The sequence below is a fragment of the Mustela lutreola genome, chromosome 5, assembly GCF_030435805.1.
Source record: "Mustela lutreola isolate mMusLut2 chromosome 5, mMusLut2.pri, whole genome shotgun sequence".
NCBI lineage: Eukaryota > Metazoa > Chordata > Mammalia > Carnivora > Mustelidae > Mustela > Mustela lutreola.
In genome coordinates this window covers 77,863,740-77,881,401 of record NC_081294.1, presented here as the reverse complement: position 1 = coordinate 77,881,401, position 17,662 = coordinate 77,863,740, and the positions used below count along the sequence as shown (strand labels likewise).

General features: G+C 41.7%; 1 long non-coding RNA gene across 1 annotated transcript in view; it reads left to right on the top strand.

The window, feature by feature from the left end:
- LOC131832130 (uncharacterized) overlaps positions 1–13,593 on the top strand; it is a 62,701-nt gene extending 49,108 nt beyond the window's left edge. The window contains exons 2-3 of the long non-coding RNA XR_009353928.1: positions 10,218–10,387; positions 12,100–13,593. This is a non-coding gene — a long non-coding RNA (uncharacterized LOC131832130). The remainder of the gene's footprint in view (positions 1–10,217; positions 10,388–12,099) is intronic.
- The last annotated feature ends 4,069 nt before the right edge of the window (positions 13,594–17,662 follow it).

The following is a 17,662-nucleotide window of genomic DNA, read 5'->3' as shown; positions in this document are numbered from 1 at the left end:
GAAGTTTTGCTATGAATGGAAACAAGAAAAGGGAACAATGGATGAAGGGACAATGGAGACAAAGAAGTTTTCTTCTTTTTTAATAGGTGATATGAAGGCATGTTTGTGAACTGATGGGAATGAGTCAAAAGATGGGGGAAATTGATGACGTAGCAGAATAAAAAGATAATTGAGTGAGTCCTTGAAGGGGCAAGAAAGAGGGTCTGGAACACAACTGGTAGCATTGGCTTTTGACAGGGACAAGAACAGTTGTTCCAGTGTGAGAGAAGAAAGGCGGAGAGTGTGAGCCTCGCTATGGAGAGGCTGGGGTACTTGGTAGTGGGAAGAAGAAGGAAGGCCTTCAGTTTTCGTTCTTCTACCACAACATAGCTGAGGTCATCAACACAAAAGCTATGCCTACTATTACCTATAAGGTGCGTAAAGGAAGTAAGCTACAGTCTCTAGATAGTCTTGCCTAAGATATGCTTTCAGTATCTCTTGCCTTTTAGCAAATGACTTCCAGACTTACGGGGCTTAGAACAATTGATTGTATTTCTCACCATTCTGTGAATTGACTTGGTGGTTCCTGTTGTGTTGGTTGAGGCACTGATAATGGTGGAAATGTCCCAGATGGCCTCACCCTCATGGCTGACAGTTGGTAATGGCCTTGCTTTTCCTGCCTGTGGGCCTCTCCACACAGAGGCTTAAGCTTCCTCATGTCATGGCAGCCTCAAGTGAGAAGCACTTCCTACATGTTGAACTGCTTGGCTCTTTGGAAGGCATTCAATATTGGGGAGGGTTCAGCTTCTGGAGTCACATTGTAAAATTTACCCATTAAATCTATAGCTGGGAAGCCGTATCCATATTTTGTCTTGCTAATTAAAACTGTCCGATAATAATTCTTTTTTTAAAGATTAATTTATTTATTATAGAGAGAGTGAGAGAGAGAAAGAGCGTGCAAGTAGGGGAAGGGGCAGACGGAAAGAATCTCCAAGCAGACTCCCCACTTAGCTTGGAGCACAAGGCTGGATCCCACTACCCATGAAGAGTCGGACACTTAAAGGGCTGAGCCACCCAGGTGCCCCACGAATTCTTAACACTAGCAACAACAGCTGAGATTTTTCTTAGACCCAGAAAGGAGGCAAAGCTTCATTTCTCCTTTGGTGACTTGCATTTCTTTTTCCAGGTAGAAAACTGCCACCTGTCACCAAGATTCCTCTTATTTTTCCATGCACAGGACAGATTTATCCTGAATGCAAAATGTTAAAAAGTCCCATTTTCCCCCCATACTAGTTACAGAATTTTTTGGATGACTTGTCATATACAAAAAATAAGGGGAACATTGAACAAATGATTGCACATAGGGGAAATGAAGAGCTCTTGCTTCTGATTCTATGGATTGAAACACGGTCAATGCGGGTGCCTGGGTGGCTCAGTGGGTTGAGCCGCTGCCTTTGGCTCGGGTCGTGATCTCAGGGTCCTGGGATCGAGTCCCACGTCTGGCTCTCTGCTCAGCAGGGAGCCTGCTTCCTCCTCTCTCTCTCTGCCTGCCTCTCTGCCTACTTGTGATCTCCCTCTGTCAGATAAATAAATAAAATCTTTTAAAAAATGTATTTAAAAAAAAAAAAAGAAACACGGTCAATGTGAAATTAGACTCAAAGCTTTGTGTTCCAGAGAGAATGGTGAAAAGGAAAGGTGAAAAAGTTGTATGTTCATGAGTAAGAAACAGGGGAGACAGGAAAGTATGAAAGAGAGCTAACTGATAGATACTTTAAAAATGTATCTTCTGGGAAGAGCCACATGGCCCCTCTAGTTTTCCAATAAACAAACAAACAAACCCTGATTTGTATACATTATAATTCATTTTAAGGGGCATTCTGCTTTTCCCTGGACATATATCACAAAATTGCAAACTGAAAAATACCTGAAGCTCCACTGAAAACATGTCATTTTGGTGAGGAAGTGATTGATAGGGAAGAGAGCCCATGTGAGACTACAGACATTGTAAAGCTGTGCCTGTACTGTTATGTTTACTAGAAATTATGGTTCTGACTTGGAAAACTTTACCTCTTTGTGTAATGTATAGCACTTTCTCTACTTTTGCCTGCAAAATACCCTTTGAAGACCATGTGAACTTCTTTTACATTTCAGGTCCCCTGCAGGACATGTCCAACAAAACTTTCCACAATGATGGAAATCTTTATTTTCCCTGTTTAAAATAGTAATCTGTAGTCACATATGGTGACTGAGCACTTGAAATGTGGTTAGAGCAAGTAAGGAACTGAATTTAACATTTTATTTAGTTTTAATTGCTTACAGTCAATTTTTAAAGAGCCACATGTTGGGAGTAGCTACCATGTTGGACAGGAAAGCCTGGGTGTCTCACTTGTTGCTTGCAAAATTCTGCTCACCTCTTTTTCCTCAGAATCTGAAAAAACTGAACTGCAATATCATAATTCAGTAGAAGATACTGCCCTATCATAATTTTTATTCCTAGTAATTTGATTAATGTCTCTATTCCTCATTGGATCACAAGTTCTTAGGGGTGAAGGCTAAGTTTGTTTTTTCTCACTTTTATGTTATACTTAGCACGTAGTCCAGTAGCTGGAATGTAAGAGATATTCAATAAATAAGTTAGCACATGAATGAATTTAAAATCATCCATATATCTTTGGTATAAATGATGCTTCCACTACCTACTCTGTGTGTGTGTGTGTGTGTGTGTGTGTGTGTGTGTGTGTGAAAGAGAGAGAGAGAGACAGAGACACACACACACACACACACAGAGTCAGAGAGAGGCTTCCAGAGAAGGATCTAAAGAAGTGACTAGAAGACCAAGGCCAGTTCATTACAGAGTTAGAGTTGGCTACAGAGTACTTTGGAATCAGAAAATTGGCTTTATTAATAAGAAAACTCTTTTTAAGCATTCACTATATGCCAGACAATATCCAAAGTACTTTACATGAAGTATCTTATGTAATCCTCCTAAGATGACCCTGTGGAATGAGTACTGTTATTAACCCCATTTACAGATGGCACAGAGGAAAAGAGGAGTCACTTACCAATGTAAGTAGCGGAACAAGAATTCAAACGCAAGCTGTCTGACTTCAGAGCCTACCTTCTCAACCACAGTGCTGTATTGCTTTCTTTTTGATTGTGTCCATATGGTGACAGAAGCTTAGTGACCTCAAAAGTCTGCATCAAACTTTTGTCTAAATTTAAGCCTCAGTAAGCCAGTGTCTCCTGGAGGTTTAGGCCTTTTTCCAGTGGTGCCGGTGGAAGGAAGTGGAGATAGTAGAACCGAGAATAATAGGATATGAAAATCTGCCCAGGATTTCTTTTCTAAGCAATCAAACAAATATTTTTACTTTTAGTTCTTTTTTTTTTTCCTTTTACATAGTCAAGGGGAAATAAATGCTTTTCTTTAATAAAACAAAGCACAAAATAATCAACCTCACCCTTCCAAATCCCTGTTCTAATAAGAAAGATCAACGAAAGCTTGAAACCTCAGAGTTACTGCAGCCTGACTCTGAATTCTAGTTCTATTTAGCTTTCCCTCCACCCCTTCCCTCAACTCTATCACCTACTTAGTGCTCCATACATCGTCCATAGTTGATTATTTCTACTTAGTTGTTTAATTGTTTCCTGTAAGGACAGCTCCTTTTGCTGTGCTAATTATACTCTTGGTGCCCCACTCCAGCCATTTCCACATACCATTCCACCCCCCACAAGCTTCACTCCCCCCTCCCCCCAGGCCCAGCCCTGCTCTGAACCATGTAGCACCAACCTCAGTGGGCTATCACCTCTGGCTTCCAGTGGGCTCAGCAGAAGATCAGCATAGGGGTAGGAAGAAGAGGAAGAAAGAGATGGGGGATTTCTTCTCTCTCCTTTTCCCCTACTTCGGTGGTTCTTGTCCTCGCTGCCAACAACACCCCCCACTCTGTTCCAGCACTCCCTGGGATCCTGGAACCCTCTCCTCACCTTGCCGCTGCATGTCTAGGGAAGGGAACGTTTCCACAAACTCTGCCTTGACCTACCTGCTGTTTCTTTCTTTCTTTCTTTTTTTTCTTTTTTTTTTTTTTTTTTTTTTTACAATTTTAGTTATTTATGACAGAGAGAGTAAGAGAGGGAACACAAGCACAGGGGAGCAGGAGAGGGAGAAGCAGGCTCCCTGAGGCTCGATCCAAGGACACTGGGATCATGACCTGACCAGAAGGTAGATGCTTAATGACTGAGCCACCCAGGGGCCCCATACTTGTTTTTTCTTTTAACTCTGCCCACATCCTTGTAAATAGTCCCTTTAGTAAATTATTTTCAGTAAACTGTTTCAAGTAGAATATTATTTCCTGGTTGGGATCCTGCTCGATCTATTTCCCCCTTGGTAATCTTTCAAATTTCTTAAAGGCATGGAGGAAGCCTGGACTTCGAAATAGGTGTAAGATTATTAGGCTTCAGGTAGACTGTCCCACAGATTGGACCATGAGATTTTATCCCTCTGTTTCCAACCCTGTTCAGGGGAGAAAGACTCTGAATATGATGGACAGGCGAATCCCATTATAGGTATCAGAGATAGCTCATCTGCCTTTTTTACAGCTCGATGAAATGAACTCAAGATTATTCACTGCCCTGGGACTGATCATCCAGGAACTTTGTGATTACTAAATGGGTTTCCTAGGTAACTTGATCCAGAGAAAGGTATACTTTGGAGGGTGGACACCAGCATTCCAGACCCCGAAAAAGGATGGTCTTCTCTTATATTAATCACGTTGTCATTTTTATAGAGGGAAAGAAAAAAGAATACAGTTTTCCATCTTTCCCTTTCCACAAGCATACTATCCTTTTACTTTCTGGCTTGCATTTCTCAAATATGTATCTTCTTCTGTTTGTTCTGTGTTGTTTACAGCTTGAATTTTATGTTAAAATGAAGATTCCTGTTATCCAAATCTATAAGCTAATCCATTTGTCTACTTGGACACTATCTACATCCCTGTCTTCATTTTGGTTATAATACAAAGATTGCTTTTCCTGTCAAAGAGCAGCACTACCCTCCCCCCATGCTCATCTTCTCTTGTCTTCTGAAGGACCTCCCTCTTCACTTATGCCCTTTCTCCCACAACAATGTCTTCATTCTTACTGAAATAGTACCATCAGCATACAAGCATCCTCTAGCATCTCCTGTTTTGGTGAAAACATTCCCTTGACTCCACATCCCCCTCCAATTAGTGCTGCATTTCTCTGCTTGTCTGCCCAGCAAAACTTTTTGAAAAAGCTGTTTTTACTGGCTGCCACCACTTCCTTACCTTTCATTGACTCCATCCTGGCTTCCTTCCAGGAAGCCATCACTCCACTGAAAAAACTGTAGTCAAGGTCACAAGTGAACTCCATGTTGGTGAATTCTACTGCTCTCTCTCATCCTCAGTCTCTGATAAACACTGGACCCAGTTGCCCAGCCTGTCTTTAGAATACTTTCCACTTGGCTTCCATGGCACTGTACTCTCAGTCTCCTTTCCTGACTCTTCCTCTATTCAATCTCTAAATGTTGGGTTGCTCCAGGGCTGAGTTCTAGACTTGTGCTACCCCCATGTAGCTAGTGTGAAATAAGATTTGCTATCAGCATAAAGTGCACTCTGAATTTCACAGACTTAATGTGAAAAAAGTATACAAAATATCTCATTAAAATTTATTCTATCGGTTGAAATAATATTTCACATATATTTGTGGGTTTTTTTTTTTTTTTAAGAGAGAGAGAGAGAGTGGGGAGAGGGGCAGGGTGAGAGAGAGAGAGAGAATCTCAAGCATGTTCCACAACAAATGCAAAGCCCCATGCAGGGGTCGATCCCATGACCCCAAGGTCATGACTAGAGCCCAACTAAGAGTCAGACGACCAACTGACTGAGCCACTCAGGCACTCCACGATATATTGGATTGTTAAAATTCATGTCATCTTTTTTTTTTTTTTTTTTACTTTTTAAATAGGCTATAAGAAAATTCAAAATTATATAGTATCTGACATATATTTCTATCGGACAGTAGTTCAAGATCATTTTCCCAACCAGATTTCTCATTTCATCATTATCCAGTTCCATAGCTTTACATAACATCTATATGTTGACTCCTCAGTTCAGACCTTTAACGCTGACCTCTGGTTTGAAGTCCGGACTTAACTGTGCAGCTGGTACTTGAACTTCCATCTGAAGGTCTAATAGGTATCTGAGATGTTAGCATGTCAAAACAGGAATCTTCTGTTCCCTCTAGCCCCATTACGTTACTTGCTAAGTTTCCCATCCCGATCTGTCCAGTTACTCAAGCCAAAATTTGAGTCATCCTCAATCACTTCATTTTCTGTACTCACTTCACCCAATCTTCTAGCAAGTCTTGTTGGTTCTACCTTCAAATTACATTTTGAATTCCACCCATTTTTTCATCTCCTCTGCCACTACCCCAGTCTAAGCCACTGTCACCTCCTACCCACAGTACTATAACAGCTTCCTAACTGCTCTCTTTGCTTCCACTCTTGTGATCATTACAGTCTCTGATTACATTACTGATCTCTTTGTACATAAACCAGACCATGCCGTTCCCCTTACTTATGCCCCCCAGTGACCTCCCGTTGTACTCAGAATAAAATCCAACCTATCATAGTGTGCAAGACTCAGCCTACATCTTATCCCTACCAGTCTCCCTAATCTCGTTCCATGCCACACTTTCCCCTTGCTATAATGATTTCCAACGCTGCTGGCTTTCCTTCCATACTTTGATCATGTTGAGTTTGTTATGTTCTTGGGCCCTCTGTATGGTGTTCTTCCCTCTGCCTCTAAAGCCCTGCTCCTTGAGCTCTGTATGACAACCCCTCTTCCTCCTTCAGATCTCAGCTCAAATAAATACTACCTTCTTAGAGAGACCTCTGCAAGTGGTAATCTGTCCAAATCACTTCCAATCTAGTCATACTCACAACCTCTCTCTTCCTCTTTTCTTTCTCTTCCTAAACTGTTTCATGTCATTGTTTCCTTTTTAGCGTCTATCCCCCTTTAAGAGTCTAAGCATCTCAAGAGCAGGGATTTCCTGTGTTAAATGGATTTTTTAAGAGAAAGAATGAAAGAAACTTTTTGGGGAACTTCATATAGAAGTGAATAATGTGGGATGTTTAAGAAACTAAGGCCCAGCTTAAGGAGATGATGCAGTAGGCCATAACCTAAGGTCTTAACCCCTTAGTAGAATTGAACTTGTCATGTTTAGCAGACATTGAGGACCTAGCATTTGCATGGCAAAATTCTTTCTGTCCTCCGAATTGGGAGAGCTGAAAGAATGGTGGGTCACTGAGCCTGAGAGGTAAAGAAGAGGGTGACCTTACAGGATAAAATTGTGTGTGTGTTTGCAGAGGTGGGAGGGAGAGGTCAAGGGCAAGTGCTAGCTCCTGACTTACACTTCACCTAGATTTTAGCTCTAACTAAAAGGAACCATGACAATTATTTCTTTAGCATCTGGGCCAGTATGGAGAGTAGGTTTTCAATAAATGCTTTCTGGGAGAATGAATAAATGAGCTTATGAATTGGAAAGAAAATTCAGGAAAGGTAAAGTTTTAACATTTCTGACCTAGAAATTAGGAGACAGAGACAAGGTTGCTTTGGACACTCTAAGGCACACTAGCCTGAGGATTTAGGAATAAAAGAACACTTTCTTCTCCTCATCCTACTTCGCTCCCCTAGAGTCAAATCAACCTCAGAGTTCCTGTTGACCTCAGGAGAGGATTCCAAAAACACAGATCAGGAAAACAGAGGGAGGCAAACTTTTGAACATTAACCAGTAAGAACGTGCAGCTTGAGGACATCTCATTTTCCCCCCAATCCCAATTAGATATATTCAGACATATGAAAGAAAACCACTGATGGTGTGAAATGTGAACATATTATTCGATTGTGATGATATAAACCTGAGAGTCTGTGTCCAGATGATACTTCTGCTGTGATCTATTTTTGGGAGCTTCTGGATTTGAATCTAAAAGTGATCTCTGGAAAAGAGATAATAATTTGGACTCACATAGCACTTTTCATATAAAGGTCTCCAAGCACTTTACAAAGAAATAAGTATTACTATCCCAGATGGAAGAACTCAGACAGAGGGATTGCTGCCCTTTTCATCAAATTGGACAGTGGAAACCCTTGGACTCCTGACATAGCCCCCAGGTAGAAATGATTGAATCACACCCTCTCTTCATTGGGAACTGGGCCTATCCATGATGTGACTTCCTATAAATTCATACATGCACAAATACATAGATATATACATACATATATAAAGTAGAACATCAGGCTCTACTCTTAAGAATCTTAGCATATGTTTGAAACATCTGAAAATGGGTAGTTTTAAAACTGCTGAGTCAGGGGTAAAGTCTACCTACTTAAAATAAGAAAAGTGGTCAGTCTAGGTGGACTAATAATAGCTAACATGAGCCAGGCAATATTTTAAGTAGGCTACACATATTATTATATTTAAGACTCAAACAGTTGTAATGAGGTAGAACCTATTATCACTCTACCTATTTCATTTTACAGTTGAGGCAACTGAGACACAGAGAAATGAAGTAATTTGGTCAAAATGTCAGTTTAGCAAGTGGCAGAGCTGGAATTCTGACCTGGGCCCATCGTCCACATGCTTGGCTGGGAACTCTATGCTGCGTACTGTAAAGCATGTTGCATGAATTGTCTCACTGAATCCTCACCAAACCCCTAAAAGGTAGATACACCGTTGTCCCAGTACCACTGGGCGAATGAAACCAAGGCTGTAAAAGGTGAAGCGACCTGCTCAAGCTCTTCTAGAAGGAGCAGAGCCAGGATTTTGAACCATGGTTGGAACAGCACCAGGCAAGGAGTTGGGCTGTTCATTCTGTCTCTGTCACTAACTAGGCTGTGTGACCTTGAGCAAATCAAATCATCTCTATGGCCTCTGTCTACTCTGTGAAAGGAAGACGTCGGACCACATTGACGCCAAAGTCCTTTCCAGTGCTAATACTCTCAGTTTCTCAATATCTGTTTTCTACTTAGTCCCTTGTTTGAAAATCCTTGGAGGAAAAGAAATTAACCACACAGAACCTGGGAGTGACTCTGGGAGCCAAATTTAGAAAACAGATCTCAAAAAGAGAAAAAAAGTTTACAGAAATGTATTAAGAAAACGAGACTGTCCTGTCGTGTTGAGCTTGACTGGTGAAACTCGGTGACTACACCAAGGTTGTACATGTCTCCTTGATGAGCCAATTCTCCTGGTCATAGTGACTCGTGTGACCTGGTCCATTGGCCATTTCTGGCCACTGAATTGACTGAAGCTGGAAAGAGCCCATCTTGTGTAGGAGGGATCTGGAAGAAGAAGCCGAGCTTTTCATGTGGGTGTTCTATCTTGAATTCAGAATGTCTATACCATTCTGTCTACTTCTGTTTTTATTCTCAGTGATTATTATATAGTGACACAGCCTACTGCTACCATGAACCAGTTTTTTCACAATCTGGTGGGGAGCCATGCTGTAGTCAACAGGTCTGGTTTTCTGTTTCTCTGTGTTATTCTGTTCAAAAGTGTGAGCTTGACCCAGAGGAAACGTATTTATTATCTTAAAGACATAGCTATACTCCCATGTTCATTGCAGTGTTGTTCACAATAGCCATGGTATAGAAACAATCCAAATGTCCATCAGTGAACAAATGGATAAAGATGGGCTATATCTCACCCCACAAAATTATTATTATTCAGCCTTTAAAAAGAAGAAGATGCTGCCATTTGCAACACCATGGGTGAACCTGGAGGGCATTACACTAGGTGAAACAAGCCCGACAAAGACAAAAACTGCATGGTGTCCTTTACGTGTGGAATCTTAAAACAAAACAAAACAAGTCAAAATAAAACAATGAAATAAAATGAAATTCAAGTCTGACTCAGAAACAGAATAGAATGGTGGCTGCCCAGAGCTGGGAAGTGGGGGAAGAGGGAGAGAGATTCGTAAATGGGTACAAACTTTCAGTTATAAAATGAATAAACTCTTAGGATCTAATGTATACACGGCAACTGTAGTTGATCATACTGTATTGTATAATTACAATGTGTTAATAGAATGAAACTTAAATATTCTTACCCCCCCTCCAAAATGGAAATATATGAGGTGGTGGATGTGTCAGTTAACTTGATTATAGGTATCCTTTTATAATGTATATGCGTATCAAACTATTGCCTTGTACACTTAAAATATCTTACAGTTTGAGGGAAGAGCAAGACGGTGGAGGAGGAGGAGACCTAAATATCATCAGGTCCCAGGAATTAAGCTAGATCATTATCAAACCATTCTGAACACCTACAAACGCAACAGGAGAGAGAAAAGAAGAAAAGCAGCAATTCTAGGAATAGAAAATCGACCCCTTTCCAGAAGGTAGGACATGCAGAGAAGTGAAGCCAAGGCGATGGGAAGATAGACTACAGTGGAGGGTGGGGGATGGGGAGGCGCTGGCTCCCGGCAAGTGGTGGAGCAGCTGAGCACAAAAGGGCAACTTTTAGAAGTGGGCTTCACTGAGGGGTGTGGCTCCAGAGGCTAAGGACGGGGAGGAGGTGGAGCCCTCGCGGGAACAGTATGGTCTCAGGACCCGTGGGGTCACAAAAAAACTGGGGGTGCCTAGGTGTGACAGATCCCAGGTATCAGAGCGGTGAAGCTGGCTGTAGAGATGGAGCTGAGAAGTGGACTTTCAGCTCAGGGTTACCTTAAACCATGATCTGGGGCACAGTTGGGCCATTGCTCTTCAAAAAGGGACCCCACCTGCAGCGAATCTTGGGAGACTCACTTTCCTCCTCCAGGACCGGGACCGTGCTGAGCAATCTGCTGGGTTTGGAGACTCCAAACGGGACTGTGTGCCAGAGACAGAAACGCTCGGTCACAGGCTAGGTGAGCTCGGAGCTTGGCGGAGCCCAGAAAGACAGGAGTGATTGAGCGCTTTTCTCCAAGGGTGCACTGAGCAATGGGGCCCTGAGCTCTTGGCTCTTCTGGGTGGGAGATTGGGAGGCCACCATTTTCATTCCTGTCCTCCAGAGCTCTGTGGAAAGTGATCAGGGAACAAAATCTCCCAAGAGCGAACCCAAGCAGGTTACTTAGCCTGGCCCCTGGCAAGGGTGATGCAATTCCACCTCGGGCAAAGACATTTGAGAATCACTGCAATAGGCCCCTCCCACAGATCAGGAAGAACATCCAGCCAAGACCGAGTTCACTGATCAATGAGAACCGCAGAACTTCAGAGCAAGGGGAAAGCAACACATAGAATTCATGACTTTTCCCCCATGATCCTTTAGTCTTTCAAAGTTAAATTTTTTTTTTAAAGATTTTATTTATTTATTTGACAGAGAGAGATCACAAGTCGATGGAGAGGCAGGCAGAGAGAGAGAGAGAGAGGGAACCAGGCTCCCTGCTGAGCAGAGAGCCCGATGTGGGACTCGATCCCAGGACCCCGAGATCATGACCTGAGCCGAAGGCAGCGGCTTTAACCCACTGAGCCACCCAGGCGCCCCTCAAAGTTAAATTTTTTTAATTTTATTTTTTTCTTATTCTATTTTAAAATTTTTTCCTCTTTCCTATTTTTAACATTTTTAAACTATTTTATTTTATCAATACCTTTTAAGAATCTTTTTAAATTTTCATTGTTATACTCATATTCTATCCCTTCATTGTATTTAACCTTATTTTCTATATACATATAGTTTTTTTTTTCTTTAAAATTTTGACACACAGGGGCACCTGGCTGGCTCAGTGGGTTCAAGCTCCTGCCTTCAGCTCAGGTCATGATCTCAGGGTCCTGGGATTGAGACCTGCATTGTGGAGGGGTTCTCTGCTCAGCAGGGGGACTGCTACCCTTCCTCTCTCTTTCCCTGCTTCTCTGCCTACTTGTGATCTCTGTCAAATAAATAAATAAAATCTTTAAAAAATTTTTTTGGGATACAATTTCTTCTAATAGATCAAAATATACCCTAAATCTAGCACATCGCTTTGTTCTAGTTTCCAGCCTGATCACAGTCTTTCCTCTTTTTTTCTTTTTCCTTTTTCAACCAACTCCTTATCAATTCCTTTTTTAGAATCTTTTAAAATTTTCATCCTTACAGTCATATTCCATCCCTTCATTGTGTTTACATGAATAGAGGAATGTTGAAAAAGAAAACCAAAGTCAGCAGCATCACAATTCCAGACTTCAAGCTCTATTACAAAGCTGCAATTATCAAGACTACAGTATGGTACTGGCACAAAAACAGACACATAGATCAATGGAACATAAGAGAGAGTTCAGAAATGGACCCTCAACTCTATGGTCAACTCATCTTCAACAAAGCAGGAAAGAATGTCCAATGGAGAAAAGACAGTCTCTTCAACAAATGGTGTTGGGAGAATTGGACAGCCACATGCAGAAGGATGAAACTGGGCCATTTCCTTACACCACACACAAAAATAGACTCAAAATGGATGAAATATCTCAATGTGAGACAGGAATCTATCAAATTCCTTGAGGAGAATGTAGGAAGCAACCTCTTTTACCTCAGCTGCAGCAAATTCTTCCTAGAAATATCGCCAAAAGCAAGGGAAGCAAGGACAAAAATGAACTGTTGTGACTTCATCAAGATAAAAACTTTTGCACTGCAAAGGAAGCTGTCAACAAAACCAAAAGACAACTGACAGAATGGGAGAAGATATTTGCAAATAACAGATAAAGGGATGGTATCCAAAATTTATAAACAACTTATCAAACTCAACACCCAAAGAACAAAAATCCAACCAAGAAATGGGCAGAAGACATGAACAGACATTTCTGCAAAGAAGACATACAAAAGGCCAACAGACACATAAAAAGTGCTCCACATCACTTGGCATCAGGGAAATACAAATCAAAACCACAGTGATATACCACCTCATACCAGTGAGATACCACCTCACACACATCAGAATGGCTAAAATTAACAAGTCAGGAAACAACAGGTGTTGGCGAGGATGCAGAGAAAGGGGAACCCTCCTGCACTGTTGGTGGGAATGCAGGCTAGTGAAGCCACTCTGGAAAACAGTATGGAGGTTCCTCAAAAAGTTGAAAATAGGGCATCTGGGTGGCTCAGTGGGTTAAAGCCTCTGCCTTCGGCTTAGTCATGATCCCAGGGTCCTGGGATCAAGGCCCGCATCGGGCTCTCTGCTCGGCTGGGAGCCTGCTTCCTCCTCTCTCTCTGCCTGCTTCTCTGCCTACTTGTGATCTCTGTCTGTTAAATAAATAAATAAAAATCTTAAAAAAAAAAAAGTTGAAAATAGAGCTACCCTATGACCCAGCAATTGCACTACTGGGTATTTACCCTAAAGATACAAATGTAGTAACCCAAATGTTTACAGCAGCAATGTCCACAATAGCCAAACTATGGAAAGAACCTAGATGCCCATCAGCAGATGAATGGATAAAGAAGATGTGGTATTATATATACAATGGAATACTATGCAACCATCAAAAGACATGAAATGTTGCCATTTACGGCGATGTGAATGGAACTAGAGGGTATTATGCTGAACGAAATAAGTCAATCAGAGAAAGACAATTATCATATGATCTCCATGATATGAGGAAGTTGAGAGGCAACGTGGGGGGTTTGGGGGCTAGGGAAGGAAAAAAATGAAACAAGATGGGATTGGGAGGGAGACAAACCATAATAGACTCTTAATCTCACAAAACAAACTGAGGGTTGCTGAGGTGATGGGGGTGGGGAGGGATAGGGTGTCTGGGTTATGAACATTGGGAAGGGTATGTGCTATGGGGAGTACTGTGAATTGTGTAAGTCTGATGATTAAAGGACCTGTATCCCTGGGGCAAATAATACATTATGTGTTTATAAATAAATAAATATGTAAATATCTTACAGTTTTGTCAATTATACCTCCCTAAAGCTGAGAAAATAAAGATAAATGAAAGAGAGAGAAAAACAAACAAACAAAAAAAAACCTTCCAAATGTGTGAACTTGAATTTGTGATAAACCTTGGCCCAGCCCTTGGCTTTGTGATCTTAGGAAAGTCACTTAAATTCTCTCAGTGTTTCAATTTTCCTCATCTTTTTGCAAAGTGATGCTTACACCCCTTGGTCTCCAGTGGCATAAATTTCAAATAGTCTGCCACTGGTGGAAGTGGTTGGGAGAGATTAGAGCCATCTCAGGTGACCACGTGGTGAGGGAGAGGGCTGGTGTGGTGGCGCACACAAAGCAGGTGTTTTGGCCATGGACAAGCCTGCATGGCAATCCCAACTTTGCCTGTCATTTGGGTGAGTTATTAAATCTCCAGAAGTCTCTCCAATTTGTAAAATGCAACATTGTTGAGATACAGATATATAAACATAAGCTCCTGACAGACAGTAGACCATTAATAATGGTGGCTATCATTATTTTTATCAATTTCTGAATCACAATGCATAGTTAGCAGGTTCAGAATATGAAGGTTTATTTTCTAAAACATGCCTATTCATTCACTTTGATCCCTAGGGAAGAGCCAATACAGAATTGGGTTATCCAGCTAGGAAATTAAGTCCCATGTTTCTCTATACTGAATGTTTGGGGCTAATTCCAGAAGCTTATTCTCATACACATCACACCTTGAGAACAGCTGGACAGGTACTTCTCTTCCCCTCAGAAGCCTCTGCATTAAGTTCCCACTCCTGTGACCACAGGAATTCTGGTAGTCTGTTGGGATCTCAAAATTTACCCATTCTAAAGAGGGTAAAATTATCATGCACTAATTCCCAATGCTTTTTAGCATGAGAATCTCATTTTTAAAAAAAATATTTTATTTATTATTTTATTTATTTGACAGAAAGAGGTAACACAAGCAGGGGAGTGGGAGAGGGAGAAGCAGGCTTCCTGCTGAGCAGGGAGCCCGATGTGGGGCTCAATCCCAGGACCCCAGGATCATGACCTGAGCAGAAGTCAGACGCTCAATGACTGAGCTACACAGGCACCCAGAGAATTTCATTTTAAGGTAAAAATAATTTAAAGGAATCCCAAAAAGTAACAGTTCTATTTTAAGTAGCTTTTGATTGAGAACATACTTGATAAAAATTTAGCAATGGTGAGAAGTTAGAGGATCCTCCCAAACGTTTTTTTTGAGTAGGTAGTATAAGAACCTGATGGAAAATGCAGAAGGTACTAAAGGGAATAGTCCTTGCACTCCACGCCTCGGTCACTCAGTGTCCTTCCCAGAGCCAAGTGTTGTTGAAACACTGTGTCTGCTGTGTCCTTTCAAAGGTCATCTATGCTTTACAAATACTTACATATTTATCACTTAAAAAAAGACAAAAATAATAGATCTTTCCACTGTTCTTCATACTTAACAATGTCTTGTTATACTTTAAACAGGGTACGTGAAAAAAAGAGAGAAAAATGTGCATTTTTATTCATCACAGTGGCATCTGCTATTGAAAAGTTAGATTGCATTTATTAATATACAGAAAGTCCAAGCGTACATCAATTACAGAGCACCTAGAGATTCTCAGCTCTAAGTTTGGAAACCAGTAGTATAAGAAAGTTATCGATAATATTCAACATTAATTTTGGCCCCTACTTTGCATCAGGCATTGTTCTCAGCATTTTATACTTGTTATCTCACATAATCCACATCCTTCAAATCCTTCTCTTTCAGCTTAAATGTTATCTCCTTAGAGAAGCTTTCTATGATCCAAGGATACCTTCCCTCTTCCCTTTCCATTATTCCTTATCATTTCATCCTGTTTATTTTCTTCAGGAGATGAACCACTCTATGTAATTAGTTACCTATCTATCTGCTTGTTTACTGTTGTCTTCCCGTCAGTATGTGTTTTACAAGCAAGGACAGAATCAGCTTGGCTCCTTGCACTATATCCAGTAGCCGGTACCATGTCTCAGAGGAGCCATTCATTGGATATTTATTAAATACATCATGAGCAAAAACCAACTTGACGGGGCACCTGGGTGGCTCAGTGGGTTAAGCCTCTGCCTTCGGCTCAGGTCATGCGAGCCCCGCATCAGGCTCTCTGCTCAGTGGGGAGCCTGCTTTTCCCCTTTCTCTCTGCCTCCTTCTCTGTCTATAAATAAATAAAATCTTAAAAAAAAAAAACCAACTTGATGAAGTAGACCTTATTATTATTTCTGTTATACAAATAAAGAAACCAAGGCCCAGAGAGAAAAACAAGCTCATTCCAAAGTTAGTAAATGACAAAATTGGTTTGAAACCCAGCTCTACTTGACCCCAGAGCCCAAGCTCTTTACCACCATTCTGTTGTCAGAAATGGAAGACTGAGTACAGTCCTGGCTGTGTGTGATCTTAAATAAGTCACTTTTCCTCCCTTGGACTGTTTGCTCCCCTGGAAAAGGAGAGGGTGGAATTAGCAGTATTCCTCAGAGAGGTGTTCTGTGATGTAGGAGATTGTGATCCATGAAAATGTAAAGGGGGACATTGAAGGGACTAAGAAGATTGGCCAGATACCTGTAAGAGAGATAGATGACTTTTGATTCTTTTCTTCCTTCCCTCCTTTCCTCAAGGAAGATTTGCTGATCTCTATTCTATGGCAGGCACTGTGTCAGACATCCCTTTGGATAGGGCTCCAAAGACTAATAGGACATGGTCCCTGCTGTTAGGGGACCTGGCCTGATGGGTCTAATGCAGACCCACTAACAGCTGCTTTTAGTGTAGGTCAGTGCCATAATAGTAACATGTATGAGGCACGTGGTTACACGGAAGGGGAAGGGATTAATTCCATCATGTCATATGTACAGTGCTCAGAATGGAACTGGATGTAAGGAAGGGAGGGATGAGGTGTAATGCTGAGCTGGGCCTTGGGGGTAGGAATAGTCTTCCAGATGGACAAGACTAAGGTGAGGCTTCTGGACCCAGGAGACATTACAGGCAGAAACACAGGCACATTGTCCTGGATTCCTAGGGTAGGGGGTTGGCTCCCACAGTGCAGAGCTGGTTAGGTAGGTAGGGGGAGCCCAGACTCTTCAGCCTGGAATTGACTCCTGAGAGCAGAGGCATGGCCAACTCATATTTACATTTTATTTTTAGCAGGATGACTCGGACTGTGGTAGGACAGGAGGAGGCTGATGAGGCCAACAGTGGGGAAACTGGTTAGGACGTTTTGCAGTGGTTCAGGTGAGAGATGATGAGCACTTGGAACCTAAGTCATTCACAGCAGGGTGGGAGAGGAGCTAGATACATCGGAGATTTTTTTTTTTTTTTAAAGGCAGAACAGAAGGACTTGCTGATTGATTGGATGAGGGAGAATAAGAGGAGACTAAGGGACTTATTGGAATGGATCAGGTGGCCAAATACAAAACACAGCCATGAACAATTATAGCGAATTTGGAGTGGTGTGGGAGAAATAATGCTGTTGGCTTTGGATATATTAAGATTGAGGTGGCTCTTAGATAGCCAGCAGAAAAGGTATAGCTGTGTCCTTCCTTACAGAATAGCCGTCCAAGCCTGAGCCAGACAACCCTGGGCCCATTTCCTGCTGGGCCCAGGCAGGGATAAAATTCTCCAAGACCTGAGGAGAATTCCTGAGCTCCACATCCTTCAAGGATATAATCTGGAAATTGAAAACTCCCTAGATCCTTATTGATAGGAGGAGAACAGATTGTGGATTTGCTCTTTAAAATCGGAGGTTGGGGACGCCTGGGTGG